The sequence below is a fragment of the Ornithorhynchus anatinus genome, chromosome 18 (genome assembly GCF_004115215.2).
Source record: "Ornithorhynchus anatinus isolate Pmale09 chromosome 18, mOrnAna1.pri.v4, whole genome shotgun sequence".
NCBI lineage: Eukaryota > Metazoa > Chordata > Mammalia > Monotremata > Ornithorhynchidae > Ornithorhynchus > Ornithorhynchus anatinus.
The window spans coordinates 10,145,564-10,158,311 of record NC_041745.1 but is presented as its reverse complement, the minus strand read 5'-3'; the positions used below and the strand labels follow the sequence as shown (position 1 = coordinate 10,158,311).

The 12,748-nt window shown below is 44.7% G+C and overlaps 1 protein-coding gene across 1 annotated transcript in view; it reads left to right on the top strand.

Moving 5' to 3' along the window:
- The first annotated feature begins 5,211 nt into the window (after positions 1–5,211).
- LOC103170217 overlaps positions 5,212–12,748 on the top strand; it is a 49,102-nt gene continuing 41,565 nt past the window's right edge. The window contains exon 1 of the mRNA XM_039914627.1: positions 5,212–6,229. The gene's annotated coding sequence lies outside the window, so the exon portion shown is untranslated. The remainder of the gene's footprint in view (positions 6,230–12,748) is intronic.

The following is a 12,748-nucleotide window of genomic DNA, read 5'->3' as shown; positions in this document are numbered from 1 at the left end:
CTCCCACTCTAGGATAATGACAAGACGCTCTGTACAGTGAGATGCCCAGTTGTTCCCTTGATTCACAATATATTCAAGGATGTTGGGTCCCTAGCTAAAACTCAAGCCCTTAACAAAGATTAAATTCTTAAATGAATTCCTCAGTTTAACTATGAGATTACCTAGTCATTGCAACTACAGAAAACGCAACAACTTCCTGCTGCCTAGAGGGGATGGGAGAAGTGTTTTTTTGTTTTTTTGGTTTTTTTAAGTCAACTACTACTGGAAACTGGCTTTCACAATTTTGGAAATGCAGTGGGTTTCTGGGGCTGAGGCAGGATCCATTGAAAATGCCTTTGCCTTCTAGGGTTCAGGGTAAGAGGTGGTGATTTTGCCTGTTTACTGTGCAAAAGCACTGTATTAAGTGCCTGGAAGAATATAACAAGACACATCGCTACCCAAATGAACATCCAGTTATGGACTCCAGAGGCTGATGAGTCGGGCTGAGTCCACCAGGCCCAGGACTTCAGTCACTACTTGTTACCCCCTGTATCATTTGATCTTCATAACTACAGTCATTCACTTGTTTCCATGGGGCTAACACTTCCAACACAATGCTTGACTTCACCAGCGCATCATTTCTGTGCTGTGATGCACCACCCTGCTGCTGCCATCTTAGTGAGTGGGCTGTGACACTTGCCCTGTTCCTGACCCTTTGTAATAATGTACCTTTTAAAGTGGCTGATTCATCTATTTTCTGGCTGAAGTCTTCTTGTCTTTTCATTTTCTAACTTACCTGGATGCCATTCCAACCTGGATTCCCACTGACTCTTGCTGCCACTCCCGCTCCAGGGAAATTGGGAAGGGGAGAAGCAATGTGGCCTCGTGGAAAGAGTACAGGGCCAAGTCAGGAGTCCTAGATTCAAATTCCCATTCCATTCTGATGTGCTGGGGTGACCTTGGACAAACCACTTTTCTGTGCTTTTGCTCTTGTAAAATGGGGGTTTAAATACCTGCTGTTCCCTTTAGAATGAGCCCTATAGGGACAGGGCTTTGAGCTGTGTTTGAGCTGCTTGTGTTGTATCTATCTCAGCCCTTAGCAGAGTGCTTGACAAACAAGTGTTTAATCAATAATACAACTATGTATTATTAGAGAAGGAAGGTATAGAAAGGCATTTCTCTGTATCTTATCCATAAATGGGGAGTAAGGCTTAGTCCCATGTGGGACAGACTGTTCAACCTATTCCAGCACTTAATATGTAAAGTGTCTGATAGACAGTATTTCACAGAGTATTGAAAAAAAACACTTTCTGAAAGATAGCAGGTGGTCCATCCCAGAATCCAGTTGTAGGGGGAGCAGTGGCCTAGGGCAGCAACTAAGAGCAGAAAATAAGCAGCCAAAGGGGGCCATTGCTTTAATAATGATTGTGATATTTGTTAAACCCTTACTATGTTACTGGGGTCGGTGCAAGGTATTTGGGTAGGACACAGTCACTGTCCCCCATAGGGCTCACAGTCTTAATCCCCATTTTCCAGATGAAGAAACTGAGGCCCAGCTAAGTGTCTTGCCCAAGGTCACCCAGCAGACAAGTGGTACACCTGCAATTAGAACCCAAAACTCAAGGCCTACACTTTAATCCACTAAATCATGGTGCAGGATGGTCTCTGCAGGTGCTACGACTCCCAGTTCTGTTGCTGAATGTACCAGGCATGCTGTACTAAAGGCTTGCTGATTCAAATTTGAGCCTCCAAAAAGCAGAAGGGGAGTGGGGGCTTAGGCTGTCTCCCCAGAAGTGGGGGCGAGACAGTTCAGTTCCAAAGCAGCACTCCTTGACCAATCCCCCAGCTTCCACATTGTTTTAATCCCCACTCAAGTATATGTATAGGTGGGGATTTTAAAAATGGCGTTTACTAAGTATTTGCTAAACTCTGGGATCCGTCAATCAATGGTATTTATTGAGCACTTAATGCGTGCAGAACATTTTACTAAATGCTGGGGAGAGTACATGCAGCATGACTTAGTGGAAAGAAGCCCGGGGTTTGGGAGTCAGAGGTCGTGGGTTCTAATGTCGGCCCCGCCCCTTGTCAGCTGAGTGACGTCAGGCAAGTCACTTCACTTCTCTGGGCCTCAGTTACCTCAGCTGTAAAATGGGGGTGAAGACTGCAAGCCCCTCGAGAGGACAACTTAACTTTGCATCTACCCTAGCGCTTAGAACTGTGCTTGGCACATAGTAAGCGCTTAACAAATACCATCATTATTATTAGATCTGCTCCCTGCCAAGGTTGAGCCTACGTCTATCCCGAGGTGCCCCTGGGCCATTAAGGCAAAAGCCACCGAGCCATTAAGGCGGAAGGTGGGGGACCAACCCCATGACCAAAACTGCTAGATTGACAGCCCAAGCCCGGAAATACAGAGGTGGGTGCCTCGCCCCCTGCCAATCAAATTAGGGGTGGAGGAAGGCGGGGCGAGATTGATAAATTGAGGCCGGAAGCTGCTCTGCTACCTGGCTCAGAGGAAGGAGTCTGGGATTGGGAGTCAGAGGTCGTGGGCTCTTATTCCGGCTCTGACCCTTGTCAGCTGTGTGACTCTGGGCAAGTCACTTCATTCATTCAATAGTATTTATTGAACGCCTACTGATTGCAGAGCACTGTACGAAGCGCTTGGAATGTACAATTCGGCAACAGAGACAATCCCTGCCCAATGACGGGCTCCTCTATGCCTCAGTTCCCTCATCTGACAAATGGGGATGAAGACTGTGAGACCCACGTGGGACAACCTGATCACCTTGTATCCCTCCCCCGGAACAGTGCTTAGCACATAGTAAGCGCTTAACAAATACCATCATCATCATAGTAAGGGCTCAATTAATACTATTGAATGAGTGAATGAATGGCATGGCCTAGGAGTCCCGGTGATAAATCCCCGTGGCCTTTGACCTTCTGCGTATTGGCCGCCTGCGGGTCCCCCGTGCCCGGAGCTGGGAGATGCCCTCTCGGCCTTGTACCAGGTGAGGAGCCTTGGTAGGGATGGAGGAGGGTCCAGTCCTGCCCAGCGCCGAGCCACGGGTGGGTGATGCCCAAGGAGATTCCTCCCTCCCGAGTGGGAAGGGCACGTGGGTGGGAGCAGCCGCCTCCCCACGGCTGAACAGGCCCTCCCTCCCTCACTCACTCCATTCCTTCCGGCTGGGGCCTGGCCTTTTTTGCTTCGCGAGAGTAGCTTACAAGTATATTCCTCCTCATAAGGAAGCTCTAATTATTGCTAAATAATCATATTCCTCGCGAAAGGGAGGTTCCACCCGCCGCGTCCAAAATCATCAAATGATTCCGTTCGCCGCGTCCAAAATCATCAAATAATTCAATCGGCCGCGTCTAAAATCATTCAATTCGCCTCGCGGAGTAAATGGGATATAAAACTCAGACTTTCTGCCAGCCCCCCCGCGAGAAGCAGCGTGGCTTAATGGAAAAAGACCGGGTTTGGGAGTCGGAGGGCGTGGGTTCTAATCCCGACTCCGCCCTTTGTAGGCTGTGCGATTTTGGGGAAGTCACTTCACTTCTCTGGGCCTCAGTTACCTCAGAGGGAAAATGGGGATGAAGACTGTGAGCCCCCACGTGGGTCAACCTGATTACCTTCATTATTATTACCTTGTATCTATCCCAGCGCTTAGAAGAGTGCTTGGCACAGCATAAGCGCTTAACAAATACCATCTTTTTTTTTTTCTCTCTCGCCGCGCCGTTTCCCGAACGAACCTGTCCCCGAGCGACGGGTGACAACATTCTAGAAGGGGAGACAGACTAATATAAATAAATTAATTTAATATAATTAAATTTATAGCCCCCCTTTCCTCTGCCCCATCTCGCCTCCCCTTCGCCCCTACTCCCTCCCTCTGCTCTACCCCCTTCCCTGCCCCACAGCCCTTGTGTATATTTGTACGTATTATTCTATTTATTTTTATTAATGTGTATATATCGATAATTCTGTTTCTCTATTTTGATGCTAATGATGCCTGTCTACTTGTTTTGTTTGGTTGCCTGTCTCCCCCTTCTACACTGTGAGCCCGTTGTTGGGTAGGGGTCGTCTCTGTTGCCGAATTGTACTTTCCAAGGGCGTAGTACAGTGCTCTGCACACAGTAAACACTCAATAAATACAATTGATGGAATAAATAAATTACAGATCTGTACATAAGTGCTATGGGGCTGAGGGAAGGTTCTGAGATTGGCTACAGACACTGTCCAATACAGGGCCATCAATCTGTCTAATCCCCATTTTTCAGATGAGGAAACTGGGGCCCAGAGAAGTTAAGTAACTTCTAATTTGTACAAGATCATAACAACATGACAGTGGTGGAGCTGGAACTCAAAGCTGGGTCTCCTGACACCCAGTGCTGTGCTCTTGCCAAGATGCCTCATTTTATGTTCTTAAGTCTTTTACCTAGTGTATCTAGCCCAGCACTTAGTGCTGACACAAAATAAATGTTAAGTGCTTAAAAACTATAAAACAAAAATTCAACTTGTCTCCTCCCACTAGATTGTAAAGTCCTTTAGGGCAGGGATTGTGTCTTACATAGTACATACATAGTACAGTGTTCTGCACTATACAATGCTATTCTTTACAACTGGGGCCAAAATATTTATAATATTAAAATATAAAATAAAACAAGTATTATATATATAATTAAAATATTATTAAGGTCATGTCTCCAAGAGGCCTTCCTTGATTAATCCCTCTTTTCCCCTACTCGCTCTCCCTTCCGCATTATCTACACATTGGATATGTGATCTTTGGACATTTGATATTCACCCCAACCCCACAGCACTCACGTATGTTTCTTTAAATTATATATTATAAATTATTCATATTATTGTCTATCTCCCCCTCTAGACTTGTAGATTTGTTATGGGCAAGAAACGTGTTGGCTAATTCTGCTATAATTGTACTCTCCCAAGTACTTACTACAGTGCTCTGCACATAGTAAGTGCTCAAATACCCTTGACTGAGTTGCTCTTTGGAAACAAGTCAAACACCTACAGAGGACCTGATCTCTAATCCTGGCTCCGCCACTTGCCTGCTGTGACACCTTTGACAAGTCACAACTTCCTTGTGCCTCAGTTTCCTCATCTGGAAAAATGAGGATTTAATACTTGTTCTCTCTTCACCCTTAGATTGTGAGCCCCATGTGGGACAGCTTATATATCTATCCCAGAAGAGTTCTTGGTACACAAGGGTTTAAATTGGCACTTAACTACAATTATTATTACTCAAGAGTAGCATTCACAGTGAATTTTAAAATTGCTAAATACATCTAAGTGTTCCATGTTTAAATATGCATTATCTTTTCTCATTCACCAGACTATATATTACTTTCAATTCTCTGTTGTGCTTCTACACTGATAATTGAGCCAGCCATTATATGAAACCACAAATAGCTTATTTATTTAAAGGTTTCTCTTCTCTCTACTGCTTTCTGCTGGCTATAAATGCTTCCTGAGACCCTTGAAGGTATATGATCTTCACAGTCAGCTGCCTCCCAAAGCTAGATTCCTTTTCTAGCCTCTTCTTGTTTTTCCCTCACCTCCTTTGAACTCAGCACATTTAAAATCAAATTCACAACTCTCTTCTCCCTCTCTGTTATCCAAGAATGCAATTTTGGAACCATTCAATAGTTCTCTCCCCAACCCCCCACTTGAAGATTTTACAATCTCAAGTCTCTTTTCTAATAGCTGTGAAAGCTACTCTTTCCTCTCTAAATTCCAAGACAAAAAGTCCCACTCATTTTTCTCTTCAACTCTTAAAACTCTCCCCACTTCCTGCCTTTGGATTCTGTTGAGAAAATCCCCTCTAACTTCATGAATTTATTATTTGGCAGGGAAGCTAATGTGTTGGCTAATACTTTAGCCGAATGGAGAACACCTGAAGGATTAATTAGTTTGCAGCTGAGCAACATTAAGACCCCCCCCCAAAAAAAAAATGAAAGCTAGGAGAAGGATATGAACCAGGACCCAAAGAAGAAGACTGGCTTTAACAGTAAAGCTAGTACAGAGATTAGGTTAACTAAATAACATTGTTAGGAGCACTGAGACCCAAGAGATGAAATGGCAGTCAGCAGAGTGAATGTCAAGTGGACTTTAGAGAAACCTAGAGCAGAAAACCAGAGAAGAATATGGGATGTATGAAGTGTCATCTCAGCAAGCTGAGAACTTCAGTCTGATCAGATGCTTGAAGTCCTGAAGAGAAGCACTTGCAAGCCCCTGGTGAGTAGATTTCTTTGAATCTTACTGATCATATTTTGTTTGATTTCTAAAACTTTTTTGGTTTTTTGGTTCTTGAAGTGAGATGAAAATAATTTACCTGTAGTGTGCCTTGCATTTGACAAGAGTTTTTGCAAGCAAGTGCAGAAGTCACTTCACCTCAGGTTTGGGGTTTATGTTTCTGAAGAACATGTTCAGGGCTTATTATTATTATCATCAATAATAATAACTCATATTTAAGTGTTTACTATGTGCCATGCAGTGTACTAAGAACTGGGAGAGATACCAGATAATCTTCAGTTTGGACACAGTCCTTGTCCCATGAACACACAACCATTTCTTCCTACACTGTGTTGTGTTCTGCAGATGTGTGGTCAGAATAATCTGTAATTCTTCAGCAGGAAAGAGAAAGCATCCATTCCAGGAAAACTGACTTGTACACATAGAAAGCCCAAGCAATCTTTCTTTGTAAAGATGGATAGAAAGCTCTGACCTTTGGAATCATGAGTTGCCAAAAATAATTCAGGAATTGAAAGCTGAGGCAAAGAGGATGTCAATTTGAAGCAGAGAGAAGTAACATTATAGTTGTTGCACCTTAATAAATACAATTACTGGGTCCAGAGCACTGTACTGACTATAGTATAAAAGGGTGAGAGACATGTTCCCTACCCACAATGAGGTAACAGTCTAGAGTGGGAAACAAACATTAATATAAATAAGTCAATTACAGATACAAATTCCCCTCTACTTTTCATTAGTCCAGAAAACCTTGTTCTTTGCTTTCCATTCATGTGGGATCCAGGTGGCAGAGGGGAGGGGAATTGCAGTATTTGCTTCAAATTGAGGCTGTGATCAAGAGGGTTTGCAGGTGGAAGTGGGTGGTGGCGGGGAAGGAGAAGGAAGCTTTGGTTAGGGGTCACCAGGAGAATTGTTCAGAGTTAACAGCTGTCTCTGCGGCAAGGTTCTTCAGTCTGAGCTGAGAGTCCTAGGGCTTAGAAGCTGCCAGGAAGCTGGCCCTGGGACTCATAATGGCCTCGCTGGCCAAACCTGGTTCTCCCAGCTGTGGTTCTGAATGTTCTATATTCCTTGTACTCCAGTGAAACACTGGTCTGTTACCATGGTTTTCCACGGGGTATGTCTCAAAGTTATCCATATGCTCATGCCCAAAAGGCAAGTGCCATCTCTGTATCACACAGTGAATATCTTGTGACTGAGCTTTTAAGTGTTAAAGACAGCTTGTATAATTGTAGTGGTGGTGTGACTGACCCAGTGGCTGGTAGGGCATAATACCAACTCTCAGCACTGTATTAAATCTGAGTGAAATAATTTTCACATTACATATTGCTTCAATATTAGAACTTAGAAAATGAGGCCCAGTGAATGACTTGCCCAAGATCACACAGTAGATGAGTGGCGTAGTCAGAATTAGAACCCAGGTCCTTCTATCCACCAGGCTACGCTGCCTCTTGACAATCATTTAACAAGGGTCACCACATGACCCCCAGTTGTCGGATCTGTCAGCTGCAGTTCTTTCCCACCAGGCCTTTGTCAGGCACTACAGCTTGAAGGCCCAATGCGTGTGTGTGTGTGTGTGTGTGTGTGTGTGTGTGTGTGTGTGTACACCATATTTACTCAAAAATTGGCTCCACTGCCTAATTGCTCCCCCTCCCCACCCACCAACCTCCTGTGATTTTTGAGGTGGCCTGGGGTTGGTGCAGTAGAGACTAGGCTGCCAATTTTTTGTGGGTAGGGAACATGCCTACCAACTCTGTTGTGTTGTGCTCTCCCAAGCATTTAGTACAGTGCACTGCACATAGTAAGCACCCAATAAATATGGTTGATAGTGGTTTCACCACAAATAGACTTTATCTTGGAGTTATTTCTGGCTCCTGATGGGGTTGAGGATCAGGGAGAAATGTCCACTGGTTGATTATGTTGGGGATTGTGGTTTGGTTCCTGTTCCCATGGGGCTGATGTATCAATGCCACAGGGCTTCTTGCAGATACCTTTGTTCTCCAAGAACTTAATGTTTAGCTGTTGAGTGAATGAGCAAGAGTACTTATTGAGCACCCACTGCAGGCAATGTACTGTGCTAATAATTGTGATATTTTTTAAGTGCTAATTTTGTGCCAAACACTGTACTAAGCACTGGGGATAGTTACAAGATAATCAGATCTGACACTGTCCCTGTCCCACATGGGGCTCACAATCTGTAAAATGGGGATTAAGACTGTGAGCCTCATGTGGGACAACCTGCTTACCCTGTATCTACCCCAGTGCTTAGAACAGTGCTCTGTACTTAGTAAGCACTTAACAAATACCAACATTACTATTATTATTATTAAGTTGGAGGGAGAACAGGTATCAAATCCCCATTTTACAGATGAGGAAACTGAGGTCCAGAAAAGTTCAGTGACTCACCCAAGGTCACCCAGAAGGCAAGTAGATAGAATCTGGTCACCTGACTTCCAGGTTTGGGTTCTCTCCACTAGACCAAGCAGCTTCTCATGACTAGTTCCCCAACTCATTCTCATTTATTCCCATTCACTGCTTTTTGGAATGCTTTTTCACCCTCCCTGACAGCCCCTGCCCTTTCTCCACCCTCCATGATGTTCCCCCAACCCTACTATCCACCTAATCCCCCAGCATGCAGCTCAAGGCAAATCAATGAGCACGTGGGCTCTGCACACAGTAGATGTTCAATAAGTATTGCTGATACCGATCAACTACTTAGTTGTTTTTTTTTCAAAAGGCCTTTGACCAGGTTCCACCCCAGATACTTTAAAAAAAAAAATTAGAATGGCTTTGGAGAGAAACTTCTATCACAGGCAAACAACTGGTTTAAAGATAAGAAGGAACATAGGTTTGAAAGGCCATTTTTTTGTTCTGGATGGAGATGGATCAATAATGAGGGTTTCAGAAATAGATGCCAGCGGTAGTTTGGATTTGACATTTCCACAATGTTGAAGTTTGGAAAAAAAAAAGATTTTAAGAGGAACACAGCCTCGCTCGTGGATAAACTGTTGGGGAGAGGGGTTCAGAGTGATGACCCCTATCCCATCCCTTCCTTCCCAGGGAAGCTATTCCAGGGCTTTTTCTTAAGCCTGAGCAGAATTCTGGCTTTTAGTCCTGCGTTTATTTGCCTAGAAGGAGTGTGCGATATGTCCAAGAACACTGATTGCTTGGTGGTTTGACACTCTCCCCTGTGCTTATAACAGTAGCCTGCACTGAATAATAATAATTCTGATATTTAAGTGCTTACTATGTGCCAGGCACTGTACGAAGCACATGATTGTAGATTGGAGGTTCAGCAGGGTGGGGGGTGAAGGGTCCAGGTGAGGGGGGCTTAAGCTGCAGGAACTTGTCTCCCGGCCCCTTGGTGACCAGACTAACTGTGGGTGAGTGTCAGAGCTGAACAACCCAAGCCCCGCCTAGAGCATGGTGGACTCTGAGCTTTGTAGCTAGACCTCAGGACGCCAGCTGTTCCCTAAAATCATTACCTTATAGTGCAGAGCAGCAGCCAAAAAGGCCGATAAAGTGGCCAACGTCATCCAAGGGTGTAACGGAAGCAAATCGGTCTAGTTTTACCTGCCTATGAAGCCTTAGTGGCCTCTTTACAAATCAGTGGGCAGTTCTGGCCTGCTGCATTTTTAGGAAGAACCTAACTGACCTAGCGAAGCTGCTGACCAAAGGCTGGGCTCTGTACTAGATGATTAGAGGAGTACAACTGCAGCAAGACATGCTCTCTCCCCTCACTGTTGTTTTTTTATAATTATGGTATTTAAACACTATGTGCAAAGTGCTGGAGCCTGGGAAGATGAGAGGTTGCATTTTAAGACTCCACCAGGAAATCCACGTGAGTGTATCCTGGATGTGGGGAGGGCCTGCAGGCTGTGGATCGGGTCAGAGGTCAGGGCCAGAGAGGCTAAGGGAGTCACCTGTGTGTGGAGCTGTCTTCAACCGGTCCTCTGCCTGGAGGCTGGGGTTTAAAGTGCTGCCCTTTACATCACTTGTCTGCTGTGTGACCTTGGGCAAGTCGCTTCACTTCTCTGTGCCTCAATTCCCTCATCTGTAAAATGAGGATTAAGACTGCGAGCCCCATGTGGGACAGGGATTATGTCCAACCTGACTACCTTGATTACTGATAACCTCAGTGCTTAGAACAGCATCTGGCACATAGTAAGTGCTTAAATGCCATAAAAAAGTGACATAATGCAGCTTGATGGCCTCACACTGTGTGGTGTTACACAGTCAAATCACTGTTTCCCCACCCGGCAAAATAGTGACTTGTGGACTTAGACCTTCTCCTCTGTAACTCCCTGGCGGCAGCCTGCCCCTCCCCACTTCTTTGCTGATTCCCCCTGGCTGGGGGTCCGAGCCTGGGGATGGGTAGGGCAGGATCCCAGTGCTGCAAATGCCTTCTGTGTCTCTTGCTCTTCTCTGCCACCTCCATGCTGACAGGGAGCTGGGAGCCCAGGTTTGTAGGTTCTGAAATCCACTCCGTTCACCCAGGGACCCCAAATGAGGACAGCTGAATCCCAGTGGCTCATCCACCCTCCCCTAGTCACTGATGGATTGTTTGGATAGCAGAGAGCCATGGAGCACCTTGCTTTTTTATGTTTGCAAACAGATGCCTGAACTAGGAAACCGGAAATGCAATGCTAGTCGGCTCAGTTTGGAAGTACACTTGTGTTAGCTGGATCTCATGTTTTTTTGTCATGCAATTTAGAGAGAATACGACGGAAGAATTAGGGAATGTTCTTTCCCCAGTACAAGAGTCTGTTCTGGAATAACCCAATGGATGGGTAGAATTGGCATAGGGAGAAGCGAGCAGGTGCAGGTGGTATGAGTCAAGGTGCGACATGGCTGTACTTCTAGCCCCAGTCTTCCAGGACTTTATTTTTCTTTGTGTGTTAGCAACTTTACAACATTTAGTATGGTAAAATAACACTATGTAGGAGCAATAATAATTGTGGCATTTAAGCACTATGATCCAAGCATCATGCTAAACACTAGGGTAGATTCGATTAGATTGGGACACGGTTCCTGTCCTGTATGGAATTCACAGTCTAAGAGGGAGGGAGAACAGGTATTGAATCTCCATTTTACAGATAAGGAAGCTGAGGCACAGAGAAATTGTGACTTGCCCTAGGTCACATAAGCAGGTAAGCAGCAGAGCTGGGATTAAAACCTCGACCTCCTGACTCCTGGGTTTTTTCCACTAGGCTGCTCTGAGCATTTTGCTAGTGACAAGTGCAATAATAATCTAGAAATTTTTATAGAAAAATATCACCCATGGTGGTTTCTTCAAACTACCGAGCTCTGAACCACTTACTTCCACTAAATCAATGGCTACTATAACACAGTTTCTCCATAACACTAGGTTTTTCAAGAATTCAATCCTCATGTTTCAAGAGAACTCCTCATACTTTGTGCTACAACCTTGGTCTGTAGGAATGCTTGCCTGTAGAGTAACTTTTGTTGTTTTAGTTTACCACATGTGGTAAAGAGAACAAAATCAAAATTCCAACTTCAGTGTGTTTTTTTTGCTCACAAACACATACACTCTCTCGGCCTCTAACAAACAGGAGCAGTCCTAACAGCTTTTGATAAACATTTCCATGGTCATGTTAACCAGTCCCAAACCAAAGAAATGGATTCCTTAAGGAGGAGTCACATGTGGCTAAAATCTACAGTTACCTGATTTAAGACACACAGTCTGTGCAAGTTGATAAAAGCAAATGGAGAACCACACAGCTGTAGGTTCTTAGAGATTTCTGACTTGGGGACCAAAGGGTTTCAAGCAGTGAATTGTTCACAAAATAAACCCTTTTGGCAGTTCTCTAGAAATGGGCTTTTAAACAGCATATGTAATCAGTCTGGAGAAACCCAGTTAGCCTGTTTGTTTTTCAGCTAAATCTGTTGTGATGTGATTCACATGGTGTCAGGCCTTAAAGATTTCCCAATCTCTCATGCCCCATTAGGGTCAATCAATCAGTGGTATTTATTAAGGACTTTCTATGTGTCAGGCACTGTACTAAGCGCTGGGGTGGTTACAAGCAAATCAGGTTGGACACAGTCCCTGTCCCAGGAAGGGCTCATAGTCTCGTTCCCCATTTTACAGATGAGGTAACTGAGGCACAGAGAAGTTAAGGTCACAGAGCAGACAAGTTACAGTCCCTGCCCTCAAAGAGCTTATTCCTGGGTTAGTCGGATGGCCATCTGGCCAAGTGCTTGAAGGCACTGTGTAGTGGCCGCCCTCCTTTCATCCAATCTACTGTTGAGGATGATACTAATATAGCACCCTGAACTGTTCCCCCTAAATCCTAACCTTCCCACCATGGATCTCAGTCACCCATGGATTTTTCCAAGCCCCTCTTGAACCTCTATAGGGCTCCACAACTTTCAATGGTAACACATTCCATATGCTTTCCACCCTCTGAATGGAAAAAGTGGGTTATTTTTTTCCTGTTGTTCAGAGCATGGCCTAGTAGAAAGAGCACAGTCCTGGGTGTAAGTTCT